The sequence below is a fragment of the Schistocerca serialis genome, chromosome 1 (assembly GCF_023864345.2).
Source record: "Schistocerca serialis cubense isolate TAMUIC-IGC-003099 chromosome 1, iqSchSeri2.2, whole genome shotgun sequence".
Taxonomy (NCBI): Eukaryota; Metazoa; Arthropoda; class Insecta; order Orthoptera; family Acrididae; genus Schistocerca; species Schistocerca serialis.
Genome location: NC_064638.1, coordinates 446,922,368 through 446,937,261, shown reverse-complemented (window position 1 = coordinate 446,937,261; position 14,894 = coordinate 446,922,368). Strand labels below are relative to the sequence as shown.

General features: G+C 41.6%; 1 protein-coding gene across 3 annotated transcripts in view; it reads right to left on the bottom strand.

Annotated features, from left to right (window-relative positions):
- Positions 1-14,894, bottom strand: part of LOC126472844 (serine/threonine-protein kinase 3) — a 359,477-nt gene that overhangs the window by 249,064 nt on the left and 95,519 nt on the right. Inside the window, exon 1 of one of the 3 annotated variants that reach the window (XM_050099966.1) lies at positions 6,511-6,664. The exons of the other annotated variants lie outside the window; for them this stretch is intronic. The gene's annotated coding sequence lies outside the window, so the exon portion shown is untranslated. Of the gene's footprint in view, positions 1-6,510; positions 6,665-14,894 lie in introns of those variants that run through there. 3 annotated transcript variants of the gene reach the window in all.

Genomic DNA, 14,894 nt, shown 5'->3' with positions numbered 1-14,894 from the left:
CGTTCAATTCCTTGCTATTACAATTACAGCTCTGTCTAAACGAGAAATTGACAAAAGTAACATTTTCCTCATAACAGAACAACTACTCATCGTCGGAGCTTTAAATTCGCATTGTAGTATTTCAAAACTAATACTTCGTGAATATGATACAAATCACTGCCTCCCTTAAATTTCACCCGGCTCAATAACCCAAAACACCTACGTATGAAGAAACATGTTTGTGCACATGTTTCACAAAGATTCTTGAAATAGTTTTTCAGAAAAATGCGCAAAAAGTGTTTCCTTGTGTAATTATTTAAAATGCTTCATCGAGATTCCATTGTGAAGTCAGTTAAAATAACACTAGAACACATATGATAAAATCCAGACCCATCAATATTCAGTCACCATAGGAACTGCACGTCACGAAAAAGTTAAAATCTGGTATCTTGACATAACGACTGAGTTTAACTGCGCCCGTAAATATCTGATACAGTACTGGTAACAGGCATTGGCCACGGCGGCCTATAGGCAATAATTTTACCGCATGCTCAATTCATTTAAAAATCGTATGCAATACAAAAAAAACCAGTCAAGCACCTTAATGGCCTGAAAAATATATTTGATGTCTCTTCTGGTATTAGCCTTCTGGACACGATTGTGCTCTCCAGTCCCACACTTGGAACGTTTTTAGCACAATGGCGCTTACTAACTGCCCCTAACGCCACATACACGACTGCGGTAGAGTTGAAGGGAAAGCCGGAGGCAGGACTATTAATCCCAGAAAAAGCCAACGCCATTTATGGCATTCATCTTACAATCTCTAGTTTCATAATATAATGGGATTCCTCTGGACTATAACAGTCAGCTGGCTCTGTCACGAATTATTTTACGAGTATTTTACTTTTCAAGGAGGATGCACAAGGTCGTCACTTCAGAGAAAACCACCAAACATATTGAACGAAGTTTGAATCACAATTTATCTTAATGTTCAGTACTTTGTTTCTTCCGCCTAACTTGATAGCTTCAGTACCAGATTGAAGCTTTGTGTAAGCAAAAAGCTAGTTACTGGTGAGCTGAAAAATTCCTTTATATCAACTGGCGTTAAGACTTAAAATGTGTCTCGTCCTGCCAAGGCACAATCCATACGGCGTAGAACCATGAACATACAGAAGTCAACGTTTTAAAATCGAGCAAGGCGGATATCAGCAATGGAGGACACTAATACTGATGTGCATTTAATGGCTCTAAGTGCGTATTCTCAGGTTTTCATTCATAAATGTAACTAAAAAAATTAAAAAGGCTTGCATGTCTTTGTATTAGCTGTTTCATCTCGTGTACGATCTCTACGGGAAAGAGATGTATACGAGCTGAGGGACAATCGCAGATTCCGTAATGAATGGGGTTCTTGCAATTATTGAAGCATATTTCTACGAAGTAGCAGAAGTAAGTCAGTCCGTCATTCTTGAAACACACGTCGGGAAGGTTTTACGGCGAAAATAAGTGCTGAACAAACAGTCGCACTGCCTTCTTTGTATTTTTTACGCCTGTATAACGGCTCGACATTACTTCCGCGAGTCTTAAAAGTGAAACTGCCGTCTCAGACAAGTAATTCTTCACTGTGACAATAACCTCTGAAAGAAAGTGTGCGTAGCTCCTCTGTTAAATTTACTACACTAACCACGTGCAATTCCTTTACATAGTGACGCAGAATCACGTGGAAGATATGACACTTAAAAATAACGGTGGATTTGATACAATGAGAACTTGCTCTTCGAAGAGATATTACCTCCATACATGGGCAACAGGTAGCTCCAGCAGATATAGACAGATCAAAATTTTAACGTTCATTGAAACAGCAATATATTTATAATGTACTTGTCTTTGTAACCAAATGTTTTAATTGTCCAAAGTACACAGTAACTATAGAGAAAGCAATACCTGCCGGCCAAAGTGGCCGTGCGGTTAAAGGCGCTGCAGTCTGGAACCGCAAGACCGCTACGGTCGCAAGTTCGAATCCTGCCTCGGGCATGGATGTTTGTGATGTCCTTAGGTTAGTTAGGTTTAACTAGTTCTAAGTTCTAGGGGACTAATGACCTCAGCAGTTGAGTCCCATAGTGCTCAGAGCCATTTGAACCAAAGCAATACCTGAAATTTGTTGGTAAGACTTTCGTAATGTAACATTCTTCACTAATGATTGTAGACGTATCGTGGTGTTGAATGGTTCTCTCTCTAATATATTTTGTATTCACTGTATTCAGTTGTAAAGAGCAGTTCAGTGGATCTAAGGCAATTCTTACCGCGTAGTAACATGTGGAATGGCGAAAATATTTTGGAATAACTATGGTGGGTATAAATCATAATACGTAATCCAGTTTTGCTCAATTCCACAGATACTGTACGTAGTTTCTTACGGTATTAAACGTTTTAATTAAAATTCGGCGTTTGTTTTCGTTTATCTATGACAATGTTTCTGATTCCACTTGAGAACACGTGCTCAGAGCCATATACTTCCAATTAAACATGTACGAAGAGTAATCTGGGTAAGCTGGTACGAAAACGGCTTTTTAAAAATGGGAAAGCGAATGTTCTGTGAAGGTGAAAAAGTCAGGTGTTTCACTGAGGGGGGCTTCCTGCGTGGAATAGCGATGTCTTTTTAACAAAGTAGTGTATTAAGTAATTTTAGAGGCGATTATAATAAATTTTGAAACAGTTCCTCTGAGAATTCGTTGGCAGCAGCTAATACATTTTTCTTTGGATTTCGTGTGATTGTCTGCTACGCATAGAAAGTAGTAAATCCTTATTGGTGTGCGCACATAAAATAATGCGAGTCTTGAATTTTCGTACGCAAGATCGCTCTGAAATGCCCTATGTTCCCAATACTCAACGCATAAACTGACTTCCCTCTGCTTTCTCTACAACTGAAAGTAAGTGATTATTCCTCAATACACTATTTTTTTAGACTACCTTGAAAGACGTTGCTAAAAGCTTAACAATCAGGAGCCAGATGGCAACCTACGTCGGGTTGTGACAATAACGGATACAGAAAATATGCTGCAATATTAGTGCAGATTTTCTGTGCAGCACAGTTTAGAAAAAATAAAAGTACCATCCTTCACTTGTCCTGACGCCTTTTGTGCACGGAACATGATAAACACTATTTGATGCTACAAGCTTTCTCTAAATCGACTGATCGTGGTGCATGCGCGTCACATGTCAGCAAGTAAATAAGCCGCTAGCCACGCCAGGAGTGCTTTGGCGACGTTAATCATTAACTGATTGCGCTGACTGTAGAATTTTAATCTACTGATACGTGGGAGACCGCACAGAATCTTAAGTTAACGAATTCTCGCCGTCTTCATTCTTGTGTGTTTGGTTTATTTTCATGACAGTTGGCGAAGATTCCATGAGAACCTCATACTTCTTTTTGCGTGTTTCCCACACGAGACCAAATATCTGAAAGCTACACAATATTTGTGTTTTACAATGCCTGGAGAAAAATAGTCCTCCCTATGTGCAGCATAAATAAAGAGTTTTCTAATGCAAGTTGTTTCGAAAGTCAACCAATTCGAATCAATAGATACAAATGATAACAGTGAATAATGGACTAGGTGCAGCCTTCTAAATATTGTGTGATATATTTTTGAAATGCTCGTAAGACATTTTCCCCACTTTAACACTGTGGAGAGTTTAGCGTAAGACCTTTGTCAAGAATATCAACTATGAATTTTGCTTTGGTAAATAACACGATCTGCTATCACTGCTAGTCCCTAAATCCTCACATTCGAACTTCTTGCACGAAGAATCCCTCATAACTTCACTTTAAACAGTCAGTACTGCCACAAGCACTATTCTAGTACGACCACTTGAGACAAGCAAGTCGCGGTACTGGAATAATACGGCAGAGGTGCTACTACAGACTCACTTTCCACGAACGAAAGGAGAAAGTTGCTCGAGTAAAAAAGAGGCTTAGAACTTCGATTCCGACAGCGCGATCGGATCTCCGGACCACTGAAAGCGCGCCCAATACTGAGCACAGCGGTGGTTGTGTATGTGCGATGGGGGGGGGGGGGGGGGGGGGGGGGGCTGCTCGAGCCGAGCAGCCGCGCCAACAAGAAATGGAGCGGCCGCAGCGCGAGCCGCCCTGGTGACTCACTTCCGGCGCTGCGAGCACGCCACGGCGCGAACACCGCTTCCGGCAGGCGGGGCGCAAGTGCGTACGTGCAACAGCGCTGCGGCAACACCCCGCCAACCGTCTCGCAACCCCATCGAGCCAAAGTTGTCACGTAAGCTGTCCAGCCGGGTAAACCGCATCCACGAAATTCTACGCGTAAAACACACTTCGTTAGCTGCGACAGAACAAAACACAGGGAGTAACGAACTGGTAAGTGCCTGAACGTCACGAGTCCGTAAAGCTTCATCTCTAGCGTCTAATCGTGACAAGTCGCTCCACTGCAGCGCACCTGGCGAATTATTCCTGTACTTAGACTCGCCTGTCAAGGCTGGTCGTCCGTTTCCACGTCAGCGCCAAAATTGCTTCTGTTACGAAATGTCTGCTGTGCAGTTTGGAATTTGGATGGTTAAAGTAGGGTTGGGAGGGACTGTCCGTCTCCGATAACGTCAGTCTACAGTACCAGAATTATGGGACAAGCAGTGGTAATAACAGTACTAAAGTCCAAAGCGATACTGATAGTGGATGTTCTCGACGAAGGTAGTGTGATAGATGGTCCACACTGGTAAATGGGAACAGATAAAAACTGTAATTCGAAGTGGTTTGGCCCACAGCGCCTGTTTACTTATTCTTTATTCCTTCTAACTGCCAATTCACAAAACTATTTTCCTTCTCCAATAGCGTTGTCTTATTCACTTTTGTGCTTCGCCGCTTCTAGAACGCAAGGACACGAATACCATTCTCGACTTCATCAAAGATATTCTTCGTTCGGGGACTGGGTATTTGTATTGTGCCAATCATTTCCTCTATCTTCATCACGAAGACGCGCAAGTGGCTGAAATTGAGTAAAAAAAAAAAAAATCACCAGGCGCCGCATAACCCCACTCTCTTGGCCAGTAATGCTGTACGACCATTTAATTTTTATTCAATGTTGAAACAATTTTCCATCTATTTATAGTCTGTCATGCACAGTGTGAACCTTTTGATTAGGTATTCAAAGACAAAATTCACATATCTGGCGCCTCTTCTGTCGGAATACACGTACAAAAATATCAAGACTTCATACAACCTTCGCAATGTGTCAAAACAAAGCAAGAGAGACAAAATCTGTTACTACACAATGCAGCCAGAATTTTTTAACCTCCCAAGTTGACACGTGAATGGTGCCCATTTACACTCTGGCGTATGAAGTGTACCCACCTAGCCACACTTTAAACAAAGTCGGCTGTGTAAAACCGGTTCCGCAGCCCAGACTCCGATAAACATCGCTAAATGACGGACGAAGTGACGCTCTCCCAACTGTGATTACTTGTATAATTGTGTAAAAACACTGTTCGTGCAAGAAGATCGCTTCTATTGACTTTTTTCCTGCGTGGCAGCTTTTATCAGGTACACAAACTATAGTACACGCATCCATTAATTCATTAACAGTCATCTCTACAGTGTTTTCACCACACGTGGTACGCAGGAAGTCGACTTTCTTCTTTTTTAAGGAAGTGCTGAAGCAACTGCCATCTTCATTTAAATATGGAGCGATGTACTTTCGGACATTTGATGCCTCCCTGAGCAAGACTCGTGATGATACTTCTCAACAACACGAAGTTTCACAAAAATATCTAGGAAATGTGTTTATGGAGGATATCAGAATGCTTCTAGGAAGACAAAGCAGGAAAAAGTGCACGTCAACAAAAACAAGGAACTTCCGTATGCGCTATCGCACGGCTTGCTGAGCGTTGTTTATGAATGCTTAGGCGCTTGCTACGGCATGTAAAGACAGGAAAATTTGGGACAGCCAGGTTAAATGGATTGGCGCTAACAAAACCGTCGAAGACACTTACAGATCCAAATTCAATTTTACGATAGTCTATGCCCTCGATAATAAATGGATTTTTCCGCTGAGTTCATAGTAGACAGGAGTATTGTAGCCACAATTCGAACGAATTACACGTTTTTGAAGTTACACTCTTAACGAGGAAGTGCGATACCAGCTTCGCAAATATTTACTTTCGGCGAACTCGGTGTGGGACTGAGGTGAACCTGTTTTCCTCCTTGTTGATTCTGGGTCAGTCTTCCGCGAAACACAGTCATGGAGCCTTCAGACAGAGGCATAGAAAAATATTACGATGGAAGCGCTCGATGTAGGCATGTGCAGAAAACGATATCAAAAGTGCAGCTGCCTCAAAGACAATGGCAGGTAGACGCTAAGGCACGAGTCCTTTGTTTCCAGTAACATGTGTACCGCACCACGACTGTGCTGGAAGACGACCACCGAATCATCAGATATCAACACAATGGCACTGTGTGGCGCGAGAGGCAGCTGAGTATCAGCCGGCTTCTGGCGGGCGGTCCAGCGCGTTTACCTTGTCTGAGGTCGTCGCGCTGGCGCACACGCGGTGAAACCAGCCGCTATCGACAAGCACGCACCGCCCCCCGGGCTGCGCGAGGAGGGCACACGCAGATATGCACACGCAGGGCGCAAGCGCGAGAGCCAGCCGACAACACGCAGAGGCAACCGAGCCGCGGCCGCGGGCAGACTAACAAACAAGTGACTGCCGGCGAGGGCGCTGGGCAGAGCCGCCTCCCCCCCACCCGGCAGCCGCTCTGGCGACGGTCGCAGCCCGCCGATTCCGCCCCGCCTTCCTACAACCGGAAGGCATGCACAAGCCGTGGGCCGAGTCGACAAACACTACACTCACTTAGTCGCATAGAGCATAAATATCTATGGCGTGAGCATTCTGACGCAGAACGAGACTTCTGTCCGCAAAATCTACTGCAACTTGAATCACGTGATTTTGGAACGGCGCATTTTTACCTCGTGTAGCACTTAAGCCTGCACATGGACCGTGCTATCGAACATCAACATTCAGCGTGCCGAGTTCAACGTGCTAGTAAGCGCTCAGAAACGATGAAACTGGTGCATACAGTGCTTGTGACAAACCGGTATACGCGGTCCTTGCGCGCTCCAGCGGCAGTCGTCGGCTGTGTCTGGCTCGCGAATCAAAAGGTTTTACGAAATGGACGGACGTAAATTCCTACGTTAGCTGTATTAAAACGCACATTTCCTCCACTGTGCACACGTTAGTCATACTGTTCGGTCCGTAGTATCATAAATAGTAACTCCAATATCCATGGACATGTTATGAGACAAAAAGGAAAGTACCGTGTCTAATCAATAAGAACACAAACTTATGAAAGTTCCATTAGAAACAGTGTGATACAAATTTACAATAATTCTCCCCACAAAATCAAAATTATTTCATCATTCTCATTTCTTAGTAAAACCCTAAGGTCATTCTTTCTTGATCGCCGTTCCTATACAGCAGCGAAAATCCTTAAAAGTGAAATACAAAACTTAAAACAAGAAAGCGCACAATATCTTACTGCAAACAGTGCAATCTGTCTTCTAGATCAAGTCAATCAAACTTACTCTTCAAAAATAACGCACTTATATTTGTATAACATCGAATATTGTAGAATTTACTTTTATTAAATGATGAAGTATCACAAACTATTAGAATAGGCGAAGACTAGTAATCATTTTTGGGTGCAGTGTCACACGAACCAGCGCCACATGACCATACTTCGCATCTTACCGTCTCCTGAAAGCTTTAACCGTAGATTTGTTATTGACATTTAAATACAAGAGAGTGTACCAACAACTTTACATTTCTCACTACGTGTGCCTTTGCTTTCAAACTGCATACTTTCATAGTATGCACGTTACAATAATTCTTTGACCACCCAACATGACGTTTCCAGTTATTTTATTACAAAAAAGTATATACAATTAACGACTGTTTTACTAGAAAACTTCAATTTCCTGAGACTTAAAAACGGCACATATATAACATGGGCTTCAACTGGAAGCGGATATTGCGAATTCTAACTCTGTTTTGAAGAGAGAGAGAGAGAGAGAGAGAGAGAGCATATGACGTACGTGGCGTTCTTCCATCTCATTGGTCAACATTAAAATGCACGTTCAGAATAGCTGTCATGCTAGATATTGCTCTGCACGTTCGGAAACACTCGTCTACATGCTTTTTCCACGCTAACGTCAGAAACTCGGCACCGGGGCCCACGAGAAAGACAGGCCGCGGCGCGTACGTCACGAAGGTGAGCCTGCGCTCGCTCGCTCAACTGAACAGACTAAGTGTGCTTCTACACCTGTTAACTCGTAACTAGATGCATACGTACAAACGAGAATTGCATCTTCTACTGGAATCCGCTATTATGGAGTCTTACTGTTATTAGACCTACAATGATTGGCTGTGCTGGGGTAGAATACATTTGAAATCACACAATTGCATAAGCCCACTTCTTGTATGAAATAAGGACTGTTAAGCAGAAGAGACTAAACGCTATAAACAAGCCGTTATCCCGCTTACACCGAGTATTGATCTTAAATTAAATTTTGTTGTAGTACAGTTAATCAGTAAGACTTCATAACAGCAGATTCCTGTAAAAGATGCAATTCTCGTTAGTACGTACATGCCCAGCTGCGGGGTTAACAGGTTTAGAAACACATTTCGTCTGTTGAGCTGAGCGAGAGCGAGTTCAGGTCACAGTTAGCAGTAATAGTCGAAAAGTCATCGAGTAAAACGTAAGTAGTATGCGGCGTCCCCAACAAAGTTTTATAGGCCCTCTATTGTTCCTGACGTATATTAACGATATAGGAGACAATCTTAGAAGCCGTTTTAGATTGGTTTGCAGATGATGCTGTCATTTACAGTCTCGTAGTCATTAGATGACCAAAACAAATTGCAAAATGATTTAATTAAGATATCTGTAAGGTGCAAAAAGTGGCAATTTACCCTGAATGAAGAAAAGTGTTATGTTATTCACATGAGCACTAAACGAAATCCGCTAAATTTCGATTACGCGATAAGTCACAGAAATCTGAAGGCTGTATATTCAACTAAATACTTGCGGATTACAGTTACAAATAATCTAAATTGGAACAAACACACAGATAATTTGTGGGTAGAGCAACGTAAAGACTGCGATTTACTGGCAGAACACTTAGAAGGTGCAACAGATCTACTAAAGGGACTGCTTACACCACGTCTTGTCTGTCCTATTCTGGAGTATTGCTGTGCGGTGTGGGAACCGCATCAGGTGGGATTGACGGATCACATCGAAAAAGTACAAAGAAGGGCGGATCGTTTTGTACTATCGCGAAATAGGTGAGATAGTGCCACAGACACGATACGTGCATTGGAGTGGCAATCATTACAACAAAGGCGTTTTTCGTTGAGACGGGATCTTCTCATGGAATTTCAAGCACCAGTTTTTTCGTCCGATTGCGAAAACATTGTTAGCACCCACCTACATAGGGAGAAATGATAATCACGATAAAATAAGTCAGGGCTCGCACAAAAAAATTTAAGTGCTCGTTTCTCCCGCACGCCTTTCGAGAGACAGCTTGAAAGTGGTTCATTGAACTCCTGCCAGGCACTTTATTGTTAATAGCAGAGTAATCATGTAGACGTAGTAGAGACCTTCGTGACGTACGCGCCGCTCAACGCTCGAACGCACTACATGTGTGGCGACGGCACTGGCGTATTCTGAGTTTTATTAGTTATTACTTAGTTGTTACAGATACTGCATACCACCTTAAAAAGTACTGTGAAACTTTGTATACGCGTTTTATATACATCTTAACAATTTGACACCGGGAACTGAAGTTGGCTTAAAGACGTGAAGAACAATGGTACTGTGCTTTTTCGTCAGACTTTCATAGCTCAGATTCCACTTCCTCGTAATTTACGTCTTTTCGGTACTGGGATGAAAAGTGACAGCCAAGAATTTTTTTTTATGTTTTCTGTTGCACTTATTCATATTGTCGAATCTCTGTTCTAATTAAATATATTACAATGGCACTGTAGACGACGCCGAAGTGTCACGAAAACGCAACGCATTTGGAACTATGAAACTGTTACAGTAAATGCTGTAAGCAGTTTGCACCACCTAATGGTTCATTATTATCGTCAGGTTTTCTTTATTTACCCTTCTGTTACATACAGGTAAAATATCTGTAACATTTCTTCGCAATCTCATTAGAAAGGTAAAACCACACACTACGCACAAGGAAAAAAAATTAGAAGTTCAGTACTGGAATTTTGGAGTAATAAAAGAAGTGACAGCCAACAATGTTTTTTTATGTTTTCTATTGCACTGATTATTACTGTCGAATCTGCTCTAATTAATTACAATTACACTGTATAGGAAACTGACTCGTGCAGAAATACTAGGCTGCAACGGTTTGAGAACCTGCATAAATTGTAGGGAATTAATCAGACTGCCATGTGAAAATTTCATCTGTATATGAATATAGTACAAATAGGTATACAGTGACTGGCAATTTACTCAAACACACTTTCAGATTTATCTAGCACTTGACCCGTAAACACGCGACCATAAAACAGAAGAAATTATCTCTACAATAAAAGAATTTATAACAGCGTGCCTCGATATTTCTGAACACAAAGTACCAATGTCAATATCACATATACAGTTTACATTATTTGTACATATCTTTGAAAACTGTTTCTCCTTTCTCATACTTCTCTTTACATCCGTAGCAGTGAGAATACTGCAACATAGTTTTTAATGAAACGTGCGGAAACGTATATAAGACAAGACAGATACGTTTAATGTTAAAGTTTTGCCATTACAGCAAATTGTAGACAAGCAGCGTCGTCTCAAAGTCAAGTTAATGTAGAGAACATGCGCAGTAGGCTGTGCTCACAACATATACACACATGGTTGCTCGTGCATGCAGTGACATTTAATTGATTAGTGTCAGTTTGGCCTGTGAAACATCCCTCTATTATTTACTAATCTTTTTATAAGACGATGGTTTATATCTGGCATTTCGTGGGGGTGAATTTTTTTTTCTTAATTTATGGCCTATTTTGACCTAAATGTCCTGCAATGTATGTTAAAGACATGAACACAACCACTTGAAAATTGCATAAAGGTCCGAAACCTGGGGCATAATTAAATAAACAATACAGTCAAATGGCGGTGTGTTCATTTAAAAATCTTACTCTTTTTACACGAGCGACTTTCTGATCAACATCAACTACCTGTGGTGGATGCGAATCACTTGCCTACATCTAAATCAGCCACCAACCACGTCGCGAGTGGATGAGTGACAATGGTCAACTGACTGTTAACTGTAGAACTGTAAAACCTTATGTTGCATGCTCAGAAACACGCAACTGTGGCGTCTTCTGCTATCACTGGAAGTTAACCTATTCTCGACGCGTTTACTTGTCTTAAGGCAATGGTCTAGGAGCTTTTGCCTCCCCTTAATCTTTATTTTATTGATGGCTATGTTTTCATGACACACAGCAGATGTTACAGGAAGGCACGATACTTTTCCTACTAGTGTTCTCCCACAAGAGAGACCAAATATCTCAAATCAAAACATCTGGACAACGAAAACGCCTACACTGTGCCAAAATAAGTAAACAGTCCAACATTTTTAAGGAAAACTGTTTTAACAGTGAAAATGATAGTCTACTGTACTAGATTTTTTTTCGTTGTTTGGCCCTAACAAAGTAACATACTCGATTGTATCAGTTTATACTTAGTACGATCATGTGCTACTTGACGTAAGACGTTGTCATCATTTTTAGGTTATTGATCTGATGATGAGACTGCCAAAACGCGTAACTAGAAGAAGTAAAGAGCACTCTACACACACAAAAATTTGTGTATAACATACAAAAGATAAAGCGATGATATTTACTGCCTTCTAAATATTGTTTGATGTACTTGTTTGTACACAGTCTCTCGAGCCCAGTTACCGTTGTTTTGAAATGTTTAGACGACGGTTTTCCTACTCTTTGTTCTCAGCTGTTTGGACAATTTTCCAAGTGACCTCCGTCGGCAAGATCCACAACGAATTTTGTTTTTTCCATTAATAAACTTATTGCTTCTAGGTTTATAATTATATTACTGTATTTCCACTTTTTGTAAAAACAATGGCCCCTCACTTACAACGTTCTGGTGCCAGATTGAACAGCTTACAGCTCTTATAAAACACGTAATTTGGCTACGACTTGTGAACGAAACTGACCATTCGTGACAGGGATAATATCCGCAGTAAATTCATTTGTCACCACTAGTCAACGGTAGAAGCAAATCGCTGGTGTAAATCGGACTTGACTCACAAGGGAACCTCCCCATCGCACTCCCCTCAGATTTAGTTATAAGTTGGCACAGTGGATAGGCCTTGAAAAACTGAACACAGATCAATCGAGAAAACAGGGAGAAGTTGTGTGGAACTATGAAAAAAAATTTGTGAAATATACAAACTGAGTAGTCCATGCGAGATAGGAAACATCAAGGACGCTGGGAGTCAAGGAGCGCCGTGGTCCCGTGGTTAGCGAGAGTAGCTACGGAACGAGAGGTCCTGGGTTCAAGTCTTCCCTCGAGTGAAAAGTTTAGTTTTTTGTTTTCAGTTTATGTGACAAACTCTTATGTTTTCATCACTTTTTTGGGAGTGATTATCACATCCACAAGAAAACCTAAATCGGGCAAGGTAGAAGAATCTTTTTACCCATTCGCCAAGTGTACAAGTTAGGTGGGTCGACAACATATTCCTGTCATGTGACGCACATGCCGTCACCAGTGTCGTATAGAATATATCAGACGTGTTTTCCCGTGGAGGAATAGGTTGACCTATGACCTTGCGATCAAATGTTTTCGGTTCCCATTGGAGAGGCACGTCCTTTCGTCTACTAATCGCACGGTTTTGCGGTGCGGTCGCAAAACACAGACACTAAACTTATTGCAGTGAACAGAGACGTCAGTGAACGAACGGACACATCATAACTTTGGGAAAATAAAGAAAGTAAAATTTTCAGTCGAGGGAAGACTTGAACGAAGGACCTTTCGTTCCGCAGCTACTCACTCAAACCACGGGACCACGACGCTCCTGAGCTCACGCTCTCCTTGATGTAGCCTATCTTGTGCGTGGACTACACAGTTCGTATATTTTCTAATTTTTTTCGCTGTTCCACACAACTTCTTCCTATTTTCTCGATTGATGTGTGTTCAGTTTTTCAAGGCCTATCCACTGTGCCAACTTATAACTAAATCTGAGGGGGGTGCGATGGGGAGGTTCCCTTGTCAGTTACTGTGCGTGCGTGTCATGTCATCTGTCCATCACTCACAGTAGTTTATTACCCAACCAGCGTAAGATAAAATACCTGTGTATGCTGCAGTATCGGGTGTTAAACGTTCGCGAAGTACGTTATAACCCATTTTTAGAGCAATGAGTACGTCGAATGGCACTCTCGTGAGTGTAGAGCTCCAACGCATCCGACATACGGAACGACACACAAACTGCAACTTCTTGTCGCTGGTGCTGCCCGTAAACGCTCGCGCAATGAAATGCGACCCTCTTTTAAGGGATTCTGGTACCCGTCAGTAATACTGTTTCTGTTGTAAGGAATATTCTCACACTTTCAGCAAGCCTCGCTACACGAGCATTTCGTGCTAACTCTGATGATATGTGAGTGAAGTTCTGTTGTTTCTTTAGTGAACATTTTCGTCCTCATTTAACAGCTCCTAAGACAGTTAATTCAAAGTTTTAAAACTTCCTAAATTCATAAAAAGCTCAGAAGATTAGTTGCACAATAAATATGAAACTGTTGCCGTAAAATGTTGAAGCTCCACTAAACAAATCAGAAGTGTTAAAGAGGATGCGTTCTGTTCAGAGCCAGTGGCTTCATACAACCTAATGTCCATGATACGGATTCAGCATGCCACAAAATGTGGTGTTCTGGAGTATGAAAAGTTCATGTACACGCCAACTGCCGACCGTTTCCCTCCTCCTAGACGGTAGCAACAAGTAACAATCTAACAAGAAAACCAACTATTCGTTAATTTTTCAGTCCCTTCTACCGCTGTGTTCCGCCAGACGGGCTTCTCCATGGTTAACGGTAAAGCTAGGGGCGGAAACAAACAGAACAAAGTCAAATGTTTACTTTGCGGTGTTCAAGACGAAAAAGGTTGCTACAAGCAACAACTGATGTTGATACGTTTTTATCTTCTATAAATTTTCAGACTGGGAAAAAGAAGAAATCGAAACGCAACAAAGGAAATTTTGAGACATTTCGTTCTAAATAACATATCTCCTAGGTATCTGTTTCGCTCACTGATTGTAATGAAGAGCATAAGTTGTGTGTTTATTTCAAATGTAGGTGTTCATTAGAACAGGTTCAGAAATTCATTAGAACAGGTTCAGAAACGCAGTCTTAATTGACTTTGAAACTGGGAGGGGTCCGTCAGTTTCGAAGCGACCTGTATACCGGTATATCACTGACTGTTGAAGACACAAACAGTCACAGCTATCAGCGTTTCACAATTGGGACGCCACAACACTGAGACGGCAAATTCTTTATCCAGTCAGCAAGCCACTGGTATTTCACTCGTAAAGGTTGTCTTCTGAGACGTTGCCAGCCAAGGTGCTTATTGTCAGTAGGCGAGCGCTGACAAGCTCCGATGGATTAATTCTGTAATGATTTAACGATTCTCTCTGGTTAAGAAAGAAACCTTATTTTCTCGAACGTAATAAATATTGGAAAATATGTTTACAATATTTATTATCCGTACATGAAGAAGACATTATTGAAAGGATTTAATTTGAAATACACGTTACTGTATATGCATTTTCAAGTACATTACTCCCAACATTCATCTATTCTCATAGTGTTACGTATTTGCTTCC